The 24,899-nt window shown below is 39.6% G+C and overlaps 1 protein-coding gene across 26 annotated transcripts in view; it reads right to left on the reverse strand.

Annotated features, from left to right (window-relative positions):
- BMPR1B (bone morphogenetic protein receptor type 1B) overlaps positions 1-24,899 on the reverse strand; it is a 228,445-nt gene that overhangs the window by 49,788 nt on the left and 153,758 nt on the right. The window contains exon 1 of one of the 26 annotated variants that reach the window (XM_085579107.1): positions 299-24,865. The exons of the other annotated variants lie outside the window; for them this stretch is intronic. The gene's annotated coding sequence lies outside the window, so the exon portion shown is untranslated. Of the gene's footprint in view, positions 1-298; positions 24,866-24,899 lie in introns of those variants that run through there. 26 annotated transcript variants of the gene reach the window in all.

Genomic DNA, 24,899 nt, shown 5'->3' on the forward strand with positions numbered 1-24,899 from the left:
CACAGATCAACCCATCAGTGTCTCCTTTCTGTCACTTCTGCCCTTTTCCAGGAGAAAGTCAGCTCAATACTCCTTCCCACTTCCCCCAGCACAGGATATCCAAAATCCTCCAGGTGACATCACAGGGCTGTCTGACAGGTGGGACCCAACCTTTCCTCAGTAAAGCCAGCCATAAGATTTTAACAGGCTGACACTCAGCCTTGTCTCAACAAAAGGTGTCCAGGGGTTCATCCAAGGAGAAGAGATGGAGAACAATGTGCTGAAACTATTAGCCCTGCTTATGAACTTCTCAACCCACCCTGCAGCAATCAGGGTATTAGCAAAGGACTCCACCTCCACAGTAACACCAGCTAGGGAGCAGTTCTTGCCAAAGAAACACCCCTGTCAAAATTCCTCTGCCAGCAGGGATGTGCAGGTGTTTCCCCATTCCTCATTTTGTAGCCCACTGGTTGAGGAACCTCTTCATCTACTAGTCCCAAATCACATGTGCTGGGAGTTCCCTAAAGTGTAGATATTATTGTTAAAGAAAAACAAATGCTGGAAATTGAAACCTAAATAATCCAATTTAGGCTGCGAAGAAAGAAAAACTGGCAGCTGGTGGGATTTGGGCAGGTGTCCTCTCCTCCTATTTAAGCCATCAAAACTGAGTCATGAAGTTTCCTCCCACATAACACAGATACAATGGTATTAATTTTCTGGACCCATCCTTCAAAAACACCTTAACATTTCTAAAGCATCTTTCACTCTTCTTTGCCTGTGGGCAGACAGTTTACATTCAGGCAGTAAAGGAGAGGTGACACACTGTACTCCCATGGTTTGCGTAAATTTAATGTTTTGCACTTTGTGTTCATTAATGATATTAATTAGAAGCAAGTATTTTCCTGTACGTGCCTTGCAAAGCAAAATAGGACACAATGCCTGAAACAATTCACTCTGTGTACTGTTTTGATGCCTCTTGCCAAAACCAGACACAGTGATGCTCTTTTGCTAGCTGTGATGTGCAGGATGCCGGTTAAAAGCTTTTTTTCTCCACAAAAAGCTATCTAAAGCACAACTTCTCTGTCCTCCCATTCCACAGGCTGCAGTAGATCTTCTCCTTTCAACCAGCAGCTCTGTGACACAACCCAGAGACTGAAGGAGATGTAAACTATTTCCCTGCCTCAGCATAGGTTATTTTTGCAAGCCAGCAGCCCAGCCTCCCCGGGCCATGTTTGTTTATAAGGCAAGCGCTTCCCGCTCCCGCAGGGCACTCCTGGAAGGAGACGCCTGGGAGTTTCTGTTTGAGGAAAGCCACGGAGTGATCTGCGTTTCTGGCAGGGGAGATGCTTTGTTTAACTTGAAAAGAGCTTCAAAAAGCAGCACAGCAAGTGCATTATTGAAGAACCTGGTGTCACCAACAATGCTGCCCTGCAAGAGGAGAGGAGAAGACACTCCTATGGAGAAGTTTGAATGGAAGTACAAAGCAACCTTGAAAATCTCCCAGTTAAAATGTGGGTGACATGGTTTCACACGGAGGCCGTGTATTTTCTCTCCTTCTCTCTTTTTCACTCTCACCTCCATAGTAATTCTTTCTGGATGGTCTCTCTGCATTTTTGGGGGGTTTTGTTTGTTTGTTTTGAGGTTTTTTTCAATAAAACAGGGGACCCAAACCTTCAGAATGATTGTGTAAGGAATTTTCATGCTTAGAGACTACTAAAAATAAGAATTGGAAATAAGCTTAAGTTATTGAAGCTTCCTCCAGTTCTAGCCAACATGTAAATGTAATTTTGAATACATATGGTTCAGACCACACGATTTAGTTTTTTTTCTAGATTATTTACTCCTTCTTTAAATCATTGTATTTTGGGGTTGCTTAGAGGTAGGTCAATGTTTACATGGAAATGTTATTTTGTAAGAAAAGTATTTACATTTTACTGAGAACACGTTGTACTTGCACAATTTCAAAAATCCTGCACTTATTTAGTTGAAACTATCAGTCAAGTGTAACTCAAATTTGTGAGTACTTTGGGCCCAAACATTTTTCTGTCAGTCTTTATTTTCATATGCTTTTTAATTGTCTTAAATTTTCAACTCTATCCATCATATCACTTCTAGGAGAAAAATTAAAAATAATGATGAAAAAATATATTGGGAATTTCCCAATATTAGATAGAATATATATATTATATCTATACATTTTAATAGGATGCTAAGTTCACATATTAGACTGAAAAGAAATACAAGACAAAGCCAAGTAAAGTGTATTTTCTCCCAAAAGTGGAAATGCCGGAGAGTCAGCACTTAGAAAATTTAAAGGAAGTCATGTGACATACTGAGACAGTCAAATATCTACTATTATGATAAAAACTCCCAAAAGCCTTATTTAGATGTGAAAATAAAGTGATCTGCTGAGTCCTAACTAAAACAAGTCAGCATTCTACCATCCTCTCAGTATTCAAGACTTTGTCACAGTAGGTAGCAGAAATTCGGAAAAATACCCATTCCACAAATTTACCTCAGATGTTTGGTCTCACAAAAAATATCAATGATTCACATAGAAGTAATTCTGAGTTTTAAATAAGGCTTAATGCAAACCATACTCTTTTTTTTTTTTTTTTATAATATGTAATGGGGCTGCTATTTCACACTGATGATTAAATCCCAGAGGTTTCAGCCACAGCTGGGGCCAGCCCTGCTGGATAGAAAGCATAATGTAGGACACACCACATATTTCCCACGGAATCACAGAAAGTGGCATTTTGAGAAGAAGGGAATTGTCTAGTAACTCTCCTTCAGTAGCAAACCTCAGAGCAAATCACTCAAGCCTTTTCAAAACATTCTACTGTGCAAAGGCTGATTGTGCTTCTTTCCATTTATTTATTAAGAGACAGCAAGGAGGAGAGAAGGAAATAACTAACATAAAATACAGGTGGGATGTAGAAACAAGGCTGGCTAAGGATCGTGTCTCTTCTCCCACCCTCTGCTGTGTTGCAGCATGCACTGTTTCATACACCATTCAAACTTCTTAGGGCAGCTTATTTTCACTTCCACCACAGTTTCACTTCTATTAACACAGGGCTGCTTGAGCTTAGTACTGAAGGAGGTTTCAAGATGCCTTTCAAACCCTGCATGGCTCTCTGTACAACATAGCTCATAGCTACAAGAGAATGCAGTCTGCATTTGCTAGTAAAACAACTGTAAGTTTCAGCATCAAATATCAGACAAATTCAGCACTGATTAAATGGCAGTCCTGGTGTGTAAGTCTCTACTAAGGCTACAGGGCAGACTTAAAAGCTCTCCTGCTCTGGCAGCAAGCCTCATCCCCAGTTTGGACTTTTAAGGGTAACTTCAGCATGCTTCACATAACACGCTACTGTTCACAACCACTCGTCACTCCTTTCCCGGCTCCTCTGCTCTCAGCCCACCTGGCAGGGTCATTACTTAAACCAACAGAAATACATTTTTCAGTAACATTTTCAGGGTATTAAATATCTTTTCAAGATCAGAATGTATCAGATGCCCGGCATTTTTTCCCCTGTCTTTCAACAGTTAGTGTTCAAAATGTCAATCATGAGCAACATTGTGTAGGATATTTTACTGTCAGTACAGAATAAATATTTACGTAGAGAACATGTAAAACCTATGGGGCAAATCTTAAGTAATTACTACTGACTGCAGTGAGTAGTGCTGCAAAGAGAATCTACAGGTTTACTTTGAATGGTGTAATATATAATTCTTCATAAATATTTGCCCCGAAAATGGGACTAACTCATGCAACGGTCTTCATTCTCCACAGAGATTTGTACTTTGCATTAGAATATCCTGCTAGATAAAACTGCAAGAATGTTGTTCCCCACAGAATAATCTGAGAAGGCTGAAGAAAATCTCACTAGAATTAGACTTTGCCAAAAACCACCTAACAGAAAACCCCACTTTATTCACCAGCTCAGATATTAAACTTCATTTATGTAACTTTAAATGGAAGTTATAACCTGAAAACTGGTGTTTGTAAGTAAAATTACCTTCATAGCAGAATTATAAATGAAACTTGCTCACCCTGGATATGTGTCTGTACTTCAACCATCTTGTTGCCAACTGTGTGAAAAACAGCAGTGAAGATGCAGAAAAGAATGGATTCAATTTTTTTATGTTGGGGGTTAGTTTCTAGTGTTTGGCAGTAGGATTTACTTCCATGCTCTACAGATCAGAGGCAAAACAGCTATTTGAAATCTTTCTCCTTATCACCTTTCTGTTCTCCAGAAGCTCACCTTAATTCATTAACAGAAGAAAGAGAGATGAAATCCTCTCAGTCAAAACACTGCCTTTTATTTCTCACAATACACTATGATTATTTTTGTATGAGGACAGAATTCTGCCCTTTGCTGGGATTTTGTACAATAAATACTATCTATTATTTCATGATTTTAAAAATGTTTGAACCAAGTACAATTTGGGGTGAGAAACTTCTGAGTCTAAACATTTGGGCTTTAAACTGCTTTGCATATCTCAACTGTATCTTTTAAAATGAGACTCTAGTTGTCATCTCAGTCTTCTAAGTGCTGACAGAAGGGCAACCTTCAAGTCCAGTGCCATTACTCACACACTGAATAGATGCTGATGGACGCATTTGCAAGCAGACACATTCAGTGTATAGAAAACAGTGAAAAATATTGTGGGAGGTGCTGAAATCAAAACTCTAAGCTCTGGCATTTCCTTTAGAAGGTAGAAAACAACACAACGATCTTAGGAAGCATTACTGTGATGAAAGCATCCAATAGTAGAGATGTGTAAAAAACCCTAGACAAATAAAGCTTGTTTGGTTAAAATGAGATACATTATTAAGGCCCTTTTACACTGTTTCATAGAGAAGACCATTCTCCAGGTCCTGAATAGACTGAAGAAATGTTAGTGTTTAGTTTTAGAAGAGTCTTCAAATTATTTAATAGATTATCAAGATATTAGGATGTTTTTTCCAACCATCCAATGCTATTAATGTGCATCTATTGAGACCCAGATATTCCACAGGAGCACGGATGTCTTTGCAAGGGCAAAGATGGGAGATTAAATCTCATTCTCTTTTGCATGTTGGCTGAATGTGTACACTGCAGACTGGAATAAAAGACAAGTTTCTGCATTGCTGGGAAAAGCAGCTGGGTTAAATTGTGTGTAAATCTACCCTGCAGTGTTTTGTCCTATCTATCAAACAGTAAACTGTCACCTCAGTCATCCTCAGTCATCAGACAAAATAACAAAGGAGCTAATCCTGATTTGGTCTAACATTGTCAGAATCACATTTATATTCACCCTGAAAAAACAGGTCACAGAAGTTAATCCAGCTTGCAAAAATATCTAGAACCAGAAAACCCATCAGGCAGAGTACAAGTCATATGCTCAGTCACCTGACATGAGCCATACACCCTGTCTTAGCAAGAATTAACCCACTGCAAAAATTTAACCACTGGCAACCTCTTCAACTGCCTTCCTTTCCTCTCTTCTCTTCAAGCTTCCCAGGAACAAAACTAGAGCTAGTAATGCATAAAAGCAAGGTGAATTGCCTCCTTGTATATGAATTCTTCAAAAATCTGAGATTTGCTGAAGATTCTTAATAGAAAGGCCTAAAAGAGGCGAGACTCTGCAGGGAGAAGCTTGTGTTAGCATAACCTTTCTGAGGAAGGTGAACAGGGAAAATGAATCTGAAAAAGTCTTCCAGGAGAGCAGTTTATAAAAGAGGCTCCCTGTAACAGCAATCAGGGGAAGCCTAAAGTTTATCCAAGGGAGGCTACATTTTATTCCCTCTCAGGCTTGACCAGACATTGTACATTGCTGCTCACAAACTGGCTGGACAAGAAAAACATGTGCTGACAGGCTGGATATCACCAAAATGAAGGTGTCAGCCTTACTCTGAGATCATTCTACTGAACAATTGTGTAAGCTCATCCAGAAGCATTTCACTACTAATGGCCAGCAAGCCAAGTTGCTGGCTTGCTCATTTCCTTCTATGAATACATGCCAGCACACCTGAATCTTACAGCAGAATAAAGGAAAATCCAGAAAGCTGCTGCTAAACTTATTGCTTATAATGAAATCACAGTGAGATCTTTTTATGCAGACCTTCTTTGGGCTGTTTTCCAGGATGAAGCAACAGCTGTCTTTGCCAATCTCCTCACAGGCAAAGAAAATTTTCAAGATTAATTGCTCTGATAGAAAACAGGAGGTTTTTTTCCCCTTTGCTTTGTTAGTGTTGCTTCTCCTGCAGTCAAGTTTCTATCCTGGAGGCTCTTCCAACTGTGAATTAATTACAGGTTTGATAAGCTGAATACCTGTTGTTCGTAGAGATCAGGAGTGGCAAACTTAAGACCCCTTCTATTCCCTAAAACACTTAATTTCCTGGAAGACTGTAAAACTAATTTCCCACTTCTCCAAGAAAGCTGATGGGAGGCCATTGCTGATATTTTCTTATGGTTAGAAGTGCAGCAAAAGGAGATCTCTGCTGAAAATTGGGCTTTAGCAGAGGACAAGGGCCTGAAAACATGGCAACCCTTATCTTCCCCTGAAGAGCTACCAAGTAACTCATAAATGAAAGTAGCAGACCCTATCATCCAGACTGCTGGGTGCCCTTGATGAAATCCACGCTACACAGGATGTCATCCTTTTTAATTAGGACATTTAACAGATGGATATGGCCAAGAATCAGAATTGCCTGTTCTCATTTAAGAATAAGCTCTCCACCCAAACAAAGTATTAATGTGTCACTCTGTGAATAAATACATGACTTGCTATACAAAGAAGTAGAGTTGAATGGCTTTGGCCTTGTCTCGAACTAATTTATTTTAAGTCTATATATAACAAGTTCCTCTGACAATGAATTGTGTAACGTCTACAAGACAAAAACCGGCACACTTCGTTAGCTACAGAAAGACAGGTGTACTGACAGAAACTTCCACTTAGTGCTTTATTGGCTGCCTGCCATAGTTTGAATGGGGGCAATTATGAAAAAATTGAACACATGACTTTAATAAGCTTCAATACAGATCGCTGTCTGGTGGAAGCGAAGCTTTACAATAAGTTACTCTGGGTCTAGTCTTTGCTGTTAAGAACAAATGTGTTGTTTCAGATGTCAATCATTTATTCTTGGTACTATTTGAATAGGTTAGAGAGAACACTGACATGTGGAATTGTGGATGACATGAAGCAGCCACGGCACTAATCTCCCTCCACATCCTGTGAGAGATATAGCCAGGCTCCCTCTGTGCCAGTGAGGCAGTACCTCCCTGAGCACAACAGGGATGTGGCAGCAGCACCTGACTCCAGGAATGCACAGCAAAGAGCAGCTGCTGCTGCTGCAGGGGCTCGACATCAGCCTCAGGTGGAGTTGCTCTCTGCCCACAGCTAAGCAGTGGATACTTCACAGATAAATGAAAAATAATGTTATCAAATATTTAGGATGGATGCAAAGGTGTCCTTCAGGGGTTTTACAGTTCAAGCTCCCACCTCCAGCAGTTCACAATAACCAACTGTGAATAAGATGGCAAATAATCCATCACTTCATGGTCACCATGAAGTCAGGAAGGCATCACTGCAGCAGTTAATGCTTGTTCCACGTTTTGAGCAGCTTAAATGAAAGTTGAGGTTTGGATAAACCACCAAGTCTCCTTGCCAACCAATGCTTTTCTTTCCCTTGCCAAGCACAACCTGCCTTTTTCAAAAAAAACTCATGTTGCTCCCCAAAGGGACTGCTCTTTCAGCAACAAAGGTCTGCAGGGAACTTCTTCAGAACTGAAGCAGGCCCTTGATGGGAGAAGCAGTCACTGACCCTCCTGCATGAAACCTGCCTACATGTGAGCCACAGAAATCCAGGCTTGCTGGAACTCACATGGGATGGGGGCAGAGAGACCAACCAGGGCAAGCACAGCAGTGGTCCCAGCCTACCATGAAATTTTTTCCTAATTCCCTATCAGAAGAAGCAGTGGGACAGTTTCTCCCCATCCCCACACCCACCTGCCCACACCAGCTCCCTCCCCTGGCAGCACTGAGGATGTATTTCCATGTGCTGCTGCCAATACTATTATATTCTGTAATTTCGACCTGCTCCCAAAACCTCTGTAAAAATAGCAGTAATTATTAACAACAGGAACAATGTGCACTGATGACAAGTCCATAAGAGGCATTTCTGACACACCACAAATTCAGTGAGGACAAGTCCAAATAATGAACTGTCATAATTTGGCACACAAATGCAACATAGAGAACAACTGGCTAGTCAATAATCTGCAGCATCAGACAGGAGGTCACTGACTTAATGTGAATCATCAGTGAAATAATAAATGAGAAAGCAGTTACAGTATCAGGAGATATCAACAGACTCTTCTGTGCAAGAAAGGATAAACAAGACTCCTGCTCAGGGCAGGAAATTTACTTCAAGAGCAGTGTTGTGCTTTGGGGAAGCATCCCCCCCAAGGGAGAAAAACTTGTGAAAAACAAATCCAAAAGGTCACAAAAAATGCCTTCACCAATTTGAAAACAATTAATTATGAGGCCAGATTACAGTTACGAGATTTGCTCAGTCTAGAGACAAGGGCCATATAGTAACAGCTCTGAAATGAGTAAAAAAAGTCTCTGCAAAAACAGATGAAATGCAGCCCTGCTCCATGTGCACTTGCTCAAGGTGAGAAACAAAGGCTGAAATCTGAACACTGAGATCTCAGACATCCAGAAGATCAAGTTTTCTTTGAAGCCCTAACAATGAATGGAAACAAATTGTTTACAGAGGTGCAATAATAAACATTTCTTCCCAAAGGTATAAAAAACTATTAAACAAACAGGTATCAGAAATGGTTTAAGTACAATGCCATCAGGTGGATGGCACTAGACAATTCAAAATTCTTTGCAGACTTCTGTTACTCTTTACAAATTTACCTCAAAATGCAAATTGAACTCATTCAAAAACTGAATCTGTATCTCTTAATTTTTAGTACATAAAAATTCATTTAATGCAATTCCACTTTTGAATTTCATAATACTGAAATTCTAACTTGGCCTAATGAACAATAAAGAAAATAACCTAAACACAAAATGTTTCAATTCAACATTCATAAAGCACATATTATGGTACTACAGAGACTCCATATTACTGTTAATTGCTCAAGCCAAAAGACCTATCCTATACAGAGCTCTTATCAAGCTAATTCCATCACTGGAATTCCAAGATTCCAACAATACTGTTCCCATTACCTTATTCACATCAGAATATTAATAGTGGTTATATCAGTTGTAGCATCAGTCTTGATGACAGACTGAAATCCTAGAATCATAAAATGGTTTGAATTGTAAGGGACCATAAAGATCTTAAAGGTCATCTAGTCCCAAGCCCTCTGTCCCAGACTATTATCTCCAAAGAGAAATTTAGGGGAAAATAGGAAAACAACAGCTAAAGAATTGCTAAGGAACTCAGGGAAAAATTGTTTTGAAGAGCCACTGAATCTTTGGAAATAAGGAGACTACAGTATTTTGTTTTTTTTTCACTCAGGAGGCTGAGAAGCTATAGCAAGCCTTAAGTAAAATTAAAACATATTTTTATTACCCTTTGAACATTGCAGTGTGTTTCTTTGATCATAATTGCTTAATCTCAGAAGAACAAAGCAACATTAAAAATCACTCTCTGACTCTACCCATGTTTCCTTATCTCCTCTGAGATTATTTTTAATGCAGGCAAGAAAACATCTCTTTCAAATAAGAAAATCCATATCACATTTGTCTCCAGACCTTTAATTGTTTAATGCTATTTCCCTAGGAAGATGTTCAGTTTCATCTACACAATCTTTTTTTTTTCTTTCTTTTCCAAAAGGCTAATCAATATTTTAAAATATAAAGTTCCTTTATAAACTGCCTTGATTTTTCAAATGAGTCAAACTGAAGCTGTAACAAATAACACAATTTACCACATCTTCCCCTATTCAATGTATGAGATCTCTTGCAGCAGTTTCTGCCAGTTGGGGTTTTGGTTGTCAGAGCAGTAAAATTTTACATTCCAGAGCTTTATGTTCTTTGTGCAGAACTGGAGAACTTCATATTTAGCAGAGGATTACCATGCATATGCAAGCGAATTGTTAATTTATAGGGGAAGGTGAAAAGTAGCATTTACAGTGTAGTGTGAAAGAAGGTGATGTATATCAAGCCAACAAGGGCCACGCACAAGAGTGGAGATGAAGAGCCACCAATCAACTCAGCTGGACTCAAGCTGCCAGCCTTTTATAATACCAGTTCTTTATTAACATTTTCCTTACAGCCTGGATCCCTAACAGGCAAAAGAATGTTTAAAACCAGGGAGGAAAAATGCCATTGTAAAGAGTTCCTTCATGCATCTTCTCCAGAGGGTTAGGGAAACAGACACCAAGTGCTCGCAGTGTTGCAGAAGTGTCTCGTATTTCCTTATGGTCTGTGTCCAGTGAATTTCAGGGGAAATTTCCAAAGAGGACACACTGTTAGAGCACAATAAGGTTCAAGGATACTGTGTTCAGCTCCATCCAGCAGGTGTTTCGAAGGAATGCTCTGCCTGAAACCTGCCTTTCGATTCCTATAGCTTTGGAGGTCTTCTGAAAAGAGAGACCTGACAAGGGCACTGAGCTTTGTTTAGAGAACTTAATCCTCATTCTTCCAGCTGCCAACAGGGAAAGGATATGTTTTGCCTAAGTAAAAAATTCCTTTCTTAAAATCAAGAGATGAAAGTGGCAGAGAAGAGCAAACACCCTCCCCAAACAGAAGACTTAACATCCCCAACAGCTGCCTGTTAACAGAAGCAGAAACATCCCTTTTCACTTTGACAACATATATCAAAGTAAAAAAAAATTCTCTGCCAGGTGGCATTAGGCATTACAGGAATACAAAAAACATCCAAAGAACAACCTCATCCTGTGAGACTCCGAGTTCCTCTCTCCTGTTGAAATGAATAGTGTGGAGGGTGCTACCAATGTAACCTGAGCGATGAAACACATGCCAAAGGCTACAAAGCATAAGCCATTCCAGTTCTATACTGAGCATTATTGGAAATAGTTCCAAAAAATTATTAAAAAACCCTTTGATTTAAACTGAAATTCTAGTCTTGGATGCACACATTGCCATGAGACTTATATTACTCTTAAAATACTGATAATGTGAATCCAAATAAAAAAATTGTTCGAAGTGTTCATAGATTGTTTTTTTTTTTTTCTCCTAAAACCTTTACTTTTATCAGTGGCACACCAACCTAGAGACTTTCAAAAGTATTGGGAAGGAACATGGGTGGTGATTCACTGGAAACAGGTTGCCAGAGTACTTGTGAATACCCCATGCCTGGAAGTGTTCAAGGCCAGGTTGAATGGGGTTTGAGCTGCCTGGTCTAGTGGAAGGTGTCCCTGCCCACGGCAGAGGCGGCAGCTGGAACTAGATCATCTCTAAGGTCCCTTCCATTCTGTGATATTTAAATATGGCAGGCTTGTAGTAAATCTAATTTGAAGCATTACAGTACATTCCACAAAGCTTTTCTTAAACAAAATCTTTACTCATGAGCAGAAGAGTTTGAAGAAGGAGTGTGTGTGTTGCAGCTCCTTCAAGGATCTGACCTAGAATGGCCCAATAATAAATCAGTAACCGCCCATGGCTGTACTAATTCAGACCCCAGGGATACGAGGAGTTGAATTTCTTGACAATGTCACCTCCAAAGGAATATGCCAGCTCAGCAGGACTTTTCCAGCAGCCTTGCTTCCTGCCTGTGAGAGGGTACAGCAGGGTTTGCAACAGCACAGTGGATGGCGTTGTTCATCCCAGTATTTGGGAACTGAGAAGGAAACTAAATGGGTTGAGAGACAGACCAAGCTGGATTGAAAAGCTGAGAAAAAACATTGGACACAAAACTGGTAAGCAGCAGAAGTGAGCTGAGAAATTTGGGAACTTTATAAACTTGCATCAGGAGGGGAATGTGCTGGGGAAAATTGATTTGGGTGAAAACAAGAGGTGCTGGATGATTCTCTATAGCTTAGAACTGCACTTTGATTTGTTGAATCTCATAACTCCTCTGTGGAAAAACCTTTCTGTAAGACCCTAACAAAACATCCTGTCCCTTCCAAGTGCTGGACACATGGAGATTTGCAACCTATTCTTTGTGCCACTTTGTTCACTCAAGGGAAAAGTTTTGTGACATGGATATGCATGGGCATTGTGCTGCATCATGCTTTGGCACAATGAGGGGGAGTGCTACATGAGAGGACTTCTGTTTTCCGCTTGATTTTTTTCAAAGTTTAAACAATAACCCATAAAACCACAATATGTTAGAAGCACACTAAAAGAAAAATCGCCAACTCACCTACCCACCTGCCTACAAAGGAGATGGCTGAATTAGCGTTACTTCTGCAAGTTTAATAAAGGATATTCATCACTATGTGTAGAACCCTTTTTTAATTATTGCCAGAAATGTAAAAAGTATTTACTCAGGGCAAATAATCACGAGTAGAAAAAAAAAAAACCTCCTAAAAAGGAAAAAGAGAAGGAATGATCTGCAAGCAATGCCTCTTGATGCTCTGCTGTGACCTGTTTCTCCCAGCAGTACCTGGGGGTGAAGCCAGAAAAACAAACATCTGAGCCACTCTTTTCTCAAGCCATCCCCCAATTCTTTGCTCCACTCCTCTGTGTGCTCAACCTGAAAACTTCAGTTTTCAGTACTCACAGGTATCACTGATGCCAAGAAGGTGCCTCACACCTCAAGTAAGTGCATGCCAAACGAGGGACCCCAGAGTGCCTCAAAACCAAGCATGTAGCTAAACAATGATGTCAAAAGGGGATTTAGCCATGTCAGAACATACTTCCTTTGAAAAAGACCGTCAAACCAAAAATTCAGTTTCCTTCTGTTTTGGTGGTGTTACTTTGCAGTCACATCAGTGACCTGCTCTACCATGCAGCTGCCTAAGTCCCAGGGACAAGCAGAGAGAAGAATCAACAGCAAGGAGTTGTACACTGCTGCTCACGTGCTAAATTAGTCTGGTTTAACCCAAATGTGAAACTGCAGCCTGGGTGTCTTCTTCTAGCCTGAACCGTTTTCTGTCTTGATGCTAAATGGGGGTACAGATACCCCTTTGTCTACCCTGGGTGATTTGTAAAACTACACTTACAGTTTACAGTTACAATTACAGTAATGTTACAGTAATGATACTATAATGATGGGTGTCTCAGGAAAAAAACTGCAAGGAAATTAATAATCACAGCCTCAGCACGGTTTGAATAGCATGTGGTAAATAAGGTGATGGTCACACAAAATAAAATAATGAATAGGGACTCATTAGGTGAGGATTGCTCATCCTTTACATTGAAGAAAGCAGGGGTCCAATGGAAAAGCTAATATGTTATCTTGCAGCTGAAGACAGCACAGCAATGCATATGCACAGAAGTCAAAGGTTGCATGCACAACATAAACACAGACAATTTGATTGCAGCACTAGTAAGGGTATTTTCAGTGTAGACTGACTTACTTGGTATGTGAAACTCAACAGCTGACATCATTGAAGATCTATAAATTTTCTTTCTAAATGCCACTTTTATCTCCTTAAAATGTATTACCTTGTATACTTTTATCTCCTAAAATGTTGAATTATTTGGTCCAGATCAGGAAGCAGCCCAGATTAAAAGATTCAGTTTTGGAGAGCTGAGGTTGGAATACACACCCTTCCTCTGCCACATCCCTCCTCCTATGTTTCTTGCAAGGAGGCCAAAACACAGATACCTTCACAACTGAGGATCCTGTCTGAAAGTCAGGCAAATGGTGACAAACTCTCTGCCATTCTGCAAGGGAAATTTACTATCCATTATTTTAGATTAAATGTAACATAGCAGTACCTCACAGCCTAAATGGGCTGCTGCTCTGATTTTGAAAGCAGTTTGGTCCAGCATGTGAAAAAGCAGCAGCCTGTTACTGTTTATACTGTTACTTGTATCTACAAATATTTCTACGGCCTTTGTCACCAGCAGAGACAGCTACTCCCAATTAATGTGTCTCTTGAAGAGCTCTGTGGAGTCAGACTGCATTATAATTTCCATTTTGCAGGAGAGAAGAACAGACAAAAGAACAGACCAGATTCACAATCTTTTTGACTAACTCCCACTGAAACAAGCCAAACTTGGTTCAACTGCAGAACTTCTGTGCATGTGGATCCACAAATCAAATTAGCATCTAGGTGGGATTATTCTACAAAGCTTTGTATCTTTGAAAGGTCACTAGTGACCTAAGCACAATTTTTTCAGGCAATTGAGCTGTATTCTTTCCTTCAGTAAAGGGTCGGTTACTACCACTAAAATATTAAACAGGCAAGAGAAACTGGATCAGGAGAAATGGCAGGGTTATACCAAATGCTTACATGATGAGTTTAATAAGTCTTTTTCAAACTACTCATAATTGAATTTCCCCCTAATGCTGTACATGTATTATATAAAAAGAAGGAATAGTAAAATATAAAAACCATTAATGCTGTCACACAGTAAGAAAAATCTTGTCATTCTAGACAACAGTTTCAGAAGCACAGATTCCTATAGATCTTTTAGATCTATATAAAAATGTAACAAAGATTTACACCACTACCTTTACTTAGCTCTGAAAAATTCTTCTGGTGTAGACCTAAGTGTTAAACCTAACCCTGTGTAAGTGTAAACCTAACCACAGGACCACAGCACTCCTCCAGCTCTTCAATCCAAGTGTGGAAAGTGTTTTCCCACTAGTACAAACAATTTGCTTGGAGAGAAGCAGGAGCATTGCACCATTTATGAGAATTTTTCAGCAATTCCTTTCGTTGCTATTTGTCCTCCACTTCCCAGCAGGTCCATGGCAGGGCTGCAGCCTTTCTCCAGTGTAACACCCATCTTACAATTGAAGTGATATGCAGAATAAATAGATAGATTCCACAACTTGGTGTAGTTATGAAGTAGGTATGTATTGTCTGCACTCGGCACAAGTGAGATCGCTCTCCAAAAACTTGTGCCCCAAGCTTCAGTCTGACCCACACCTTTATTCCCAAAGGTGTTCCATCTGCAATACATTACACAACCTTTCCATGCATATTCAACCCCTGGCCCCGCCTATCCTCGTCCCTCATGCTAAATAGGTCCTCGCCCTTCTGGGAACACATGGTTTGTCATGGTGGTCCTGTGGGGGGTCTCTGGTGGTCTCTTGAGGCTGAAGATCACGGTCTTCTTCATGGCTGAACTTCTGAACTCTTCCTCTCTGCACATGCGCTTTTGGTCCTTTGGTCCTTCTCTGATTAATCTGTCACGCTCGACAGGCTTGAAGAGAGAAAAGCTTCTTTATCTGGGTTCTTCGTATCCTTAGGCATTGTTCTTTGTGCAATAAGCTTCAGAAATTTGTATTTTCTTACGCCGTTTTGTACCATGCCAGAGGTTTCTTAAGTAAAAGGTTAAAATTCAACATAACTCTACAAGCTAGACTATAAATGCTTAATTCATTTTGTTAACTTAAGTGAACTCCAAAAACCTCTGTTTCACAACTGCCCACTGAGAGCAGGATGGTGCTTCCCAGAACCAACAATGTCATCTTGGTGCCAGGACATGAAAGCACACAGGTGGCAAAGGTCTCACTAGGTGCTGTCACCAAAGGCTGTAAAGCTCCAGACTGAATTCCCTCCTTGCTCTCTAAATACAGAGGACTCTGCCAAGAAATCGCTTACAGAAGTGGCAGAAATAACAAAAGCTTGTTCACCTATAAAAACTATTATGTTTTAGAGACAGATTTTCCCTTACTTTTACATCAGCTAGGCTTTAGTTCTCTTTGTTACCTAAAGTAACCTTAAGATATTTGTTACACAAGGGAGGCTGCAACATTAGGTTTATTTTAGACCTCTTTGGTGGCAGGATGCTAGCTGATTGCACAAACACGCTCCAAGGGGAAGAACCTTGCTTAAAAAGGTTAGATTTTCACACAATTTTTAGTCTTCTTTTCTTTGATGTTACTATTTTATTATTACACAAAACATGTACATGACTGAAGCTTATGACCACAGATGTAGAAAGTGTCTAGGACTTTTTTTTTGGCGCCAAAAAGAAGAATTTCTAATGTCTAAGTTATAATAGAGTGCTTAATACAAAAAACTTAACTAAGTGCAATGACAGCTGATATTCCAGACTGAGTCCTTCTCAGGTTGTAGAAAGCACAGCATCTCCCTCTGCCACAGAGAACAGACAGCCTAAGACAAGCATTAAAACCCTTCAAAAACCAAAGCACTGCAGAGTACTGTTAAATAACTACCCACAATAATAGTGTCAGCTATCACTGGCTGCTACTAAAGATACTGGATCAATCATAAACATTTTGGAGAATCCTGCTTTAAAGAGAACTGACCAGGAAAAATGCCAAGAATATCACTACACACCAGTATCTGGGTTTGCATGGGAACTGTAACCTAAGAGAAATGTGAATTTCTGTACATGTAATACAGCCACTACCAAGGAGAAACCATTACACATACCAGCATCTCTATTTCATACACAGCAGCAATTCCATGCCCAAATTTTCCCACATGAACAAGACGCTCCCTAGACAGTTTAATCCTCAATGCCCAGCTAAAATGCCTACTGCAGCTGGGCTATCCCAATTTGCAGCAAAAACCTTCTTGAATTTTCTTCTTTTCAGCTACAGCTGGAATTTTTATCTTCTCTTCATTTTTAAAGGGAAAACATGTTAATAACAACTGATCTGGACAAAATCAAATATAAAATCTTACAAATGCCATAATAACTTCAGACATTCTTTTACCTTCCCTCTTTGTACTGATGACCTCTGGTATATATTTACTTATTTTCCAACTTATAAGGCAATAAAACTAATGAATAAAGTACATTATCAGACAACTACTATAAAAACTGAACTGCTAAGAGAACATAGAGAAAACCACATTTAAAAAAGAATAAAGTTTATGAGATGTTCCATCTCTTTGAAAACTAATCTGAAAGAATGCTCCCAAAGTCTATATTTATTTGCAAAACTAAAGTCAGTAATGACAGATTCAGAAGGTGAAAATGTTATTTCTTCATCTGTAGCTGTATTTTCAGCTGGTGACTTCCCACAGGCAGCCATTGTTCATTCAACAAAATCTACTTGGTGGCCTTTAATCAAACAGAATACATTTAGCAATTTAAACAAAAGACTGAGTTTTCATTTGTTACTAAGTCACAATAGAAAAGAGTTAGCTTAATGTCACATTGGCCTAATTAACATTCATTCAGATTTTAGAAGAGGTATTCAATGAATAATTAATTTATTGAATATATATGTTGATAATTAATTTATTGAATATATATGTTGCTTGATCACAGCATATGGATCACAGCATATGTCAATATAGAATTAGGTTGTCTATTTCAGACATTTCAGACTGGAACTTTTAAGCTTTTGACTACTAAAGGAAAACACAGCTGGCTGTTGTATGGTTCATTCTATATACAAGGTGCCAGTGTTGGGGAAAAAAAAAAAAAAGTTTTTTTATTGCTTAGGCTGACCAGACATAAAATAAAGCCTCCCATGAAGATCCTTAGAGTGTACCTTATGCAGGTAAAGGAAGAAACTAAGCCCATCTGTTCCTGAAGCTATGTCACTCACACTGATTTCCCCAGTAGTCTGCACAACCACCAAGATATTCTGTGTTTGGGAAGAAAAAAAAAAATTCTGGAAAACTCCTGCAAATGAAACCCAGCTGCTTAAGTACAATCCCAGATGTCTCCTGCACTGTGTGGCTTTGATAGATTAAATTGAGCATAAGAAAGAGACGAAATATTTATGAAAATTAAATTTGCAGTATGCATGTCAGTAAGCCTGAAAAACATTTTTTTCCAAGCAAAGACAGGAAACCACATTTTTCACCCAATCGGCTTACGTTCGGTTACAGTGGTTGTATTCATGGAGCTCCTGAGGTGCTTATGTTTCATGCAGACTGCTTAGCTTTTATTCACATCACTTATTTCAGAAATAGGGACCACAGATACTGCCTCTGACACCAGCAGATCAAACATTTCTAAACAACATGGTCAAATGAACTACTATGTTTTACTCCTTATCCACCAATAGTTCCGTATTTCAAAGCCTTGGAAAAAAGCTGAAATTCCACTGAGCACTCCAGGTAACAATACTGTGTACTGGACACCCAATACTGATGGGACAAACAAACATGCCCTCTTTCACACTCAAGGGAATGCTGTCAGACACTTAAGCAAATTCCTACATCCTGACACATCATCAGGCTATTTGTTCCCTGAAACGTCACACTTGTGTTGGCTTCCTCAAAAGAGAAGTGGAGGGGAAAAAAGGGGATTATGGCAAAGGAGACTAGAAAGAACAAATTAAGGTAACATTTACAATTAAGTGAAGCCACAGAAACACCAACTCCATTTTTACAATGTCTTGCATAACATCTGCAAAGACACCTGACATCTCGGCTCCCCACGGTCCCAGTCTTGCCCATCTCAGTAGACCTGTTATCACTACATCCATTGGCAAAAAACTGTTTTGGAAAGGGTAGCATTCCCATTCAATATGATCTTTTCTCTCCTTTGAGGAATTGAGAAACCCAGAAAAATTTTTTTAGAAGTTAATATTTGTGATCATTTGGCAATCTATTACTTCAAAATCCTGCCTGATACAAATATCCTTTTGAATACAGAACTATGACCTAATACTCACAGATGTGATCTCCTTAGCAAAGCAAAATTAATACAAAAGGCTAATATTTATACTGTGCATTAGTAATAAAGGGGCTGCACTTCTCTGTGCAGCTCACGGAATATTTTTAAAACAGAAATCAGAAGGTCATTAACTTCAGCAAAGCAGGAACAGAGACAAATCTAACACTTCCCATCACCCTTGTGCTCCTTAAACACCTCCTGAGTGCATTATAGGGCCACCGGATGAGCCAGGACAGCACAGCTGTCCCAAAGGAGATCAGGAGTTTATTTGAAGAAGCCCAGCAAGCAGCATTTCCCAAACTCTCTTTCAAAAGAGGAGCAATGAATATCCTATTTCCTTTTCATGGAATGTTTATATGCTATGGCTAGAGTACCTTTTACACAGCCAAGCCAATGCAAAGCCACATTTCAGCACAGGAAGAACAAAACATTTACTTAGTGTGCACGTTTTGACTTCATAGAAGAATACATTGTGTCTGAAGCAACTGTCCAAAATCTGCTGAGAGATGACTGGTACCACTGCAGTAACACAGTAACTCCACAAACAAACATCATTAACATCAGTAGCATTAGAAATTATGTCCAGTAAAGTCAGTTTCCAGTGTTAAATGCTAAAAAGTTGAAGATCTGCAAATACAGCTGTCAAGACCATCCTTAGTCTGGATAACTAAACCAACACACCAGCCCTGTTTATTTTTTAAAGAAATTAAGTCTCCATTTCTGCAAATTACTCAAGGAAGAGAGTAGTCCTGTGAGTCTCAAAAAGTCCATCTAAGTTTAAAATCATGCAGGTCTTTTAAACACTTCATGGCTATTTTGGGCTAACACATGGCACACCTAGTTTCAGTCCACCTAAGTATTCTGCTTTCTAGTGATCAATCTGGAACATTCAAAAATCACACAAGTGAAGTGTTGGCCACACTGCAAAACACATCAGACCTTCAAACCCAGTATCTCTGTCAAGATGAGGATGGGTGATAAACTCCAATTCAGAAAAAGTGGTGCAAAGTACTTTTCTTATGTCCTGAATTGAACTGTATCTCCTAGAAAAATAAGAAAGGAGGGAACAAAAGAAGGCAAGACCCAAATATTTGCTATCTTCCTTCCAGGTATGATGCTGAAGAGATGAGATTTCGAGCATCTGTAATGCTCACCTTAAGCTACTTTTGCTGCTGATTAATAGTGAGAGATTAATATCCGGGAATGCCATATAACAGCTGCAGTCTGAACCTCATGAACACAGACATGGTTATGCATTTAACAGCTGGGTTCAAACCTTTAATGGATTTTCCTGTATGGTAACTAAGATCAGTTTACAGTTGAAAAATTATTACTTTAAATCTATGCTGTACAGCTATGCCACATAGCTACCTGAGAAGTAACACAGCCCAAAGGTTACCTATCCTCATACTTCCCAGGTCCTATCTCCTAATTCCCACAATTTTAACCTGTAAGTCTCCAAGTGTTAAAAATGCATAAAGGAGCAACAAATGCCACAGGTGGATGTGGAGGCCCGGCACTTCTCCAGAAAACAACCAGACCAGCAGGTGAACAAGAAATTACTTTACATTACACCAAAGTACAGAATTGCCTGCTAAATCCCTTCAGCAGTGAGTGAACTGTCTGACAAATAATTATACCAAAAAATTCATTGCATCAGGTTTATCTATTTACCAGATTGCAAAAATAATTGACAATTACTTCTGCTCAGAGTCTCTATGGCTTTGGAGCCATTAATCAGAAAGGCTGTATGTCACCCCACAGTGTGAGGCTGGGGTACACCAAGACACAAAAGCTTCTCCTCACAAAGACACAATTAGGTCCTGCTCAGTTTCCTCATGACTTTTTCCCTGCTATTTTTCACAAGTGCTACACTCTTTCATTCAGAATACTTCTCTATGATTTCCACACATCACTTTAGGACAAGGCTGCAAAACAGTCAACTTTCTGACTATTCAAAAGATGCTCATTTGTAGAACCACTCGGGATGCCACCAATGGTAGTACAGGAAGATGGAAAAATCTGCCAAATCTATATCCTGCCTCCATCCCACATGGCTAAGATGGGCAGGAAAATCTCAAGATTTTCATAAAGCTCCATTTTTACAGTGAGTTATAGCTTACACTTCATTCCATGTATAGGACTGATACAGTTCTGAAGTAACAAATGCAAAGGACTTAGGCCAAAACTATGATTCTCCCCCAAAGCTCAGCCTCTTATGAAGCATTTCTTTCTTTCCTTTTTTTCCCTTTTTTTTTTTTTTTTTTGGATGACCTTTGTTCATATTATGGGATAAAAAAGTGTTTTTAAAACAAAGAGGCAGGTTTGGTAAAAAGAACTTTTATCACCAGTTTCCTTGATAGTACATCCCTCTAAGCTGTATCATTGAGCTCAAGTAAGCATTTTTTCTAACCATTCAATTAAATTAGCTTTTATTAGCTTTATTATTTATGATTCAGTTTTCAAAAAAAAATTACTTTTTCTTACCTAATTTTTGAACATTTCTTTTAGAAAGAATCTTAAGTCGGAATCCCAGCCTGACAAATTACCCTCAGTAACTGTGCAATGCAGAATAGAAGCAGAAAATAGTGCTCAGCCCAAAAGCCTGAACACAAGAGTCACAGTTCAATCTGAGTGAACTGCTCTGCTTTTCTTTCTTACACTTTGATCTCAAGCTTAGAGAAGATTAAATTCAGCCAAAAATATTCCAACAGATAGACATGAGCAGCAGCCAACACTGGTCACAAACAAACCATGTCAAAAACATTTCAGTTCCCTCCAGGATAAAACATAGACCTTATAGACATAAAACAAGTCAGATCACAGGATGAAGCTAGCATTCAAAAATGTCCTTAAGAAATGGAAGAAAAGGCTGGGAGAAGCTGGGGTGCCATTAAACCAGTATAAAACAATATTCAGCCACTGTAATCATGCATACACAAAAGTGATTGCACAAACGAAGAAATACTCAGGACTGAGTTCTATATTTTGAGAAACATACAGAGAGCCTTAAAAATGCACAGTAAAGGTCAGCAAAAGTAACTGGAGATACTCAAGACCAGACAAATAGAATTGGTTTTGACCTAGCACAAAGACAATAAGGGTTGTCTTTGACTAAACACTTAAGACTAATTTTTCTAGAGGTGAAAATAAGGAGACACTGGAGATGATTTCCTGGAAACCTGTGGTCTCCTCGTCACTGAAGAGAAGCCAAATGTTGGTAAAAGTACGCATGTATATCAGAGGGATTAAATAAACTCTTGACATCTAGTGGAAATCGGTCACTACATTAGTGATCTGATTTTAGTAACCATGTGGAACTATCAGGATCTCCCCAGGTATATGTACAGGCAAAAGGCAAACCCCACAGGTGAGTAATTCATATCCTCACTGGGATCATCCTGCAAGCAAAGAGAAGCTTTGAGGGGATAAAGAATAGATGCATTTACTAACAAAATTAAAGCTAGAATTAATAAAGCTTTAGAAACTCTTGTTCTCATCCTAAGGTATGGTGTGAATTTCTTAGAAGAACTCTTAATTTCATCTTCAACTCTCTTTTCATACCAATTTCTGGCCTTGAAACTGACCCATAACCCAAAGCTTAGACGGTAGCAAACTGTCATCATGATTTTTTTCTTTTTTTAATTAAAAATAAATAAATACATAAATACAATCATGCCATGCATAGCTTACAAAGGTCTGGGGGTTTCTTCCCCACAGATTAAGCTCCTAAAATTATCCTCAAGCACTCAGCTTCTTTACTATCACTTTGTCTTTCTTTATTTGCTGAAAGATTTTGGGCTGGAGTTGCTGAAAGCACCTGTGGGAAACCACTGGACACTCCCTGGCAAAGATTCCCCAGCACAGGCCTCTCTCTCTTTCTCTGAGCAGTGCTGGCAAACAAGGAATATACAGTCTTTGAGAGAGAAAAAACCCTGTAGCATAAAAAAACCCTGTAGCATAAAAACACTAGTAGCATTTCCTAATGAAATTTGTACAAGTGCTCAAAAACCAAGATCCCAACAGCCAGGAAGTTGGGAATGTATTTCAAATGCAAACAGTGAACTGACAAGCAGCTAGGTTTCAAATTACTGGGAATCTCCTACTAACATTTGTAATTACACTGTTGATAAGACACTGTATCTGAGGATTTTTTCTTCTGACGTAATCTTTGCATGCTCATATTTGTACCTGAAATTCTGCAGAGAGGGAAAAATCTTGGTCTCTTCTGGACAGCCTAAGTTTTCTGTGCACATCTTTCTGCAGTCTACTGCATTTCTTCCACAGATCTGCCTAATCCTCTTGCAGATGCTCCTAAGTCAGGATACATACTATTTCCCTGAAGGTCACTGCACCAAGATTCTCAGTATCTTTAGGAGCACATTGTTTTTGTATGGATAACTCTGAGGATATTCTAGGACTCCCCTTGATTTCAAGGGATCATGCAGAAAGAAAAGTGTCAAAGCATCCACCCATCAAAATTTTAAAAGGGAACAGAGAATCTAATAAGGCTCAGGTACATTTCTGACTCCTGGTTTCACGGAAATTGATGCAGCCCCAGCTGCACTCTCCACTTCGGCAGCAGAGGGTGCTGCCAGAATATTGAGGGCCCCTGCAACGACATCCAGGACTGGTCAGTCCGGTGTGACTGCAGTTTGTCCAGAGCCTCCATGTCACACAAGTATCACTTAGGAACGACAGTACCAGTTAATGGTTTCAAACTCGTTTTTCAATATCACCCAAAGTCCATAAAATTTGTTCATCCCATGCCCAACTGTGGGGCATTCTCACTCCTAAGCCTCATACACAGCTTCTGTAGTGATGGCTGAAAATTAAGTCAAACATTGGATTAAAACCACCAGTAGAACAGTTTTGTGATTCAAGGAGAAAATGACTGACCAAGGACTGCAAGCTTGAATCTGAACTGCACACACTGTTACACTTGATTACGGCTCCTGCAGACCAGCTGCTGCTCAGAATCCCACTCTGCCATCTACCACGCTCTCCCCAAGCCCAGCTGTTCCCATGGACCTGCACCTACTTCCCACCACATGAAAGCTTCCAGGACAAATGAACTGCACGAGTGGCACTGCTGTTCCTTCTGCTCCTTAGCTTTAGTCTATCTTACTAAGGAAGCCAGAGTAAAACCTTCTCAAGCATCAGGAAAACTCATGGTTGATGCTGAAGGGCTGTAGGTGAAGTCACAGAGGTTAGTTAACAGAACCAATTTATGGGGAAAAAGAAAAAAACATCCTTGCTATGCATACTTTTTCTCCTTTCATATATGATTATCAACTTCTTAGCTCACTGCTTCATAATGAAAACATCCAAGCCAAAACATCCAGGATTGTTTCACTAAATTATTTACCACTTTTTGAGACACCAAGCTTAACAGAAAAATGGGTCTTCAATGAGAGTAATTTCATAGTTCTTCCAAAGAACATCAGTACATGAATGAAGTACACACATTTAAAAACTCCCAAAAAAACCTCCCAAAAACATAGCTCATTTACTGCGCCCAGAACTTGTTGTCAAATGCAGGTTTGTGAGTATGTTTCAAATCCTCTAATATGCTCCTTACTTTCACCTCTATAATGAATAAAGCTACTATGATTCTGCTGTCAATCACAATTCTGCCTTACTGCAATCTCTGTTTATTGCTAGTTAGTGCTTCCTTTTCTTATTAGGAATGTCAATTTTTTTTTCCATCTTGATGGGCAAATGCAGCATTTTCCCTTAAAATTAGCATGATAAGACTTAAATATTAACAAATTCAGTCTTCCTATGAAACCAGCACGACGTTTCCTAAGTCTATAGCTACTAATAAAAAAAAAAATCAACAAAAAAAGCAACAAAAAACCCCCAGAAAACAAAAAACACCTCGCTATTAAAAGGGGTAACCAGACAAAAGTTACAAAAAGCATAAGCCTGAAATGCTCAAGATTTCTAAGGGTAGATTTAATACAACACATCCTCTTTAAAACTTTTTCTTTTGAGCAGTGCAAGTCGCCCCGAGCCGCTCTATCAGACAGGCAACAGCAGCGAGAGCAGCAGCTCCCGCCGCCCCATCGCGCCGGCTGTCCCTGCACGCCGTGCGCCTCCGGAGCATCACCCGCATCGCCGCACCCAGCAGGGCCAGCAGGGCAGCCCGGAGCTAAAATCCTTCCCCCTCGCCCCATCCGCGGGCACCTTCCCGCCGCCCGCTCCCCCTCGCT

The sequence above is a fragment of the Lonchura striata genome, chromosome 4, assembly GCF_050655825.1.
Source record: "Lonchura striata isolate lonStrDom1 chromosome 4, ASM5065582v1, whole genome shotgun sequence".
NCBI lineage: Eukaryota > Metazoa > Chordata > Aves > Passeriformes > Estrildidae > Lonchura > Lonchura striata.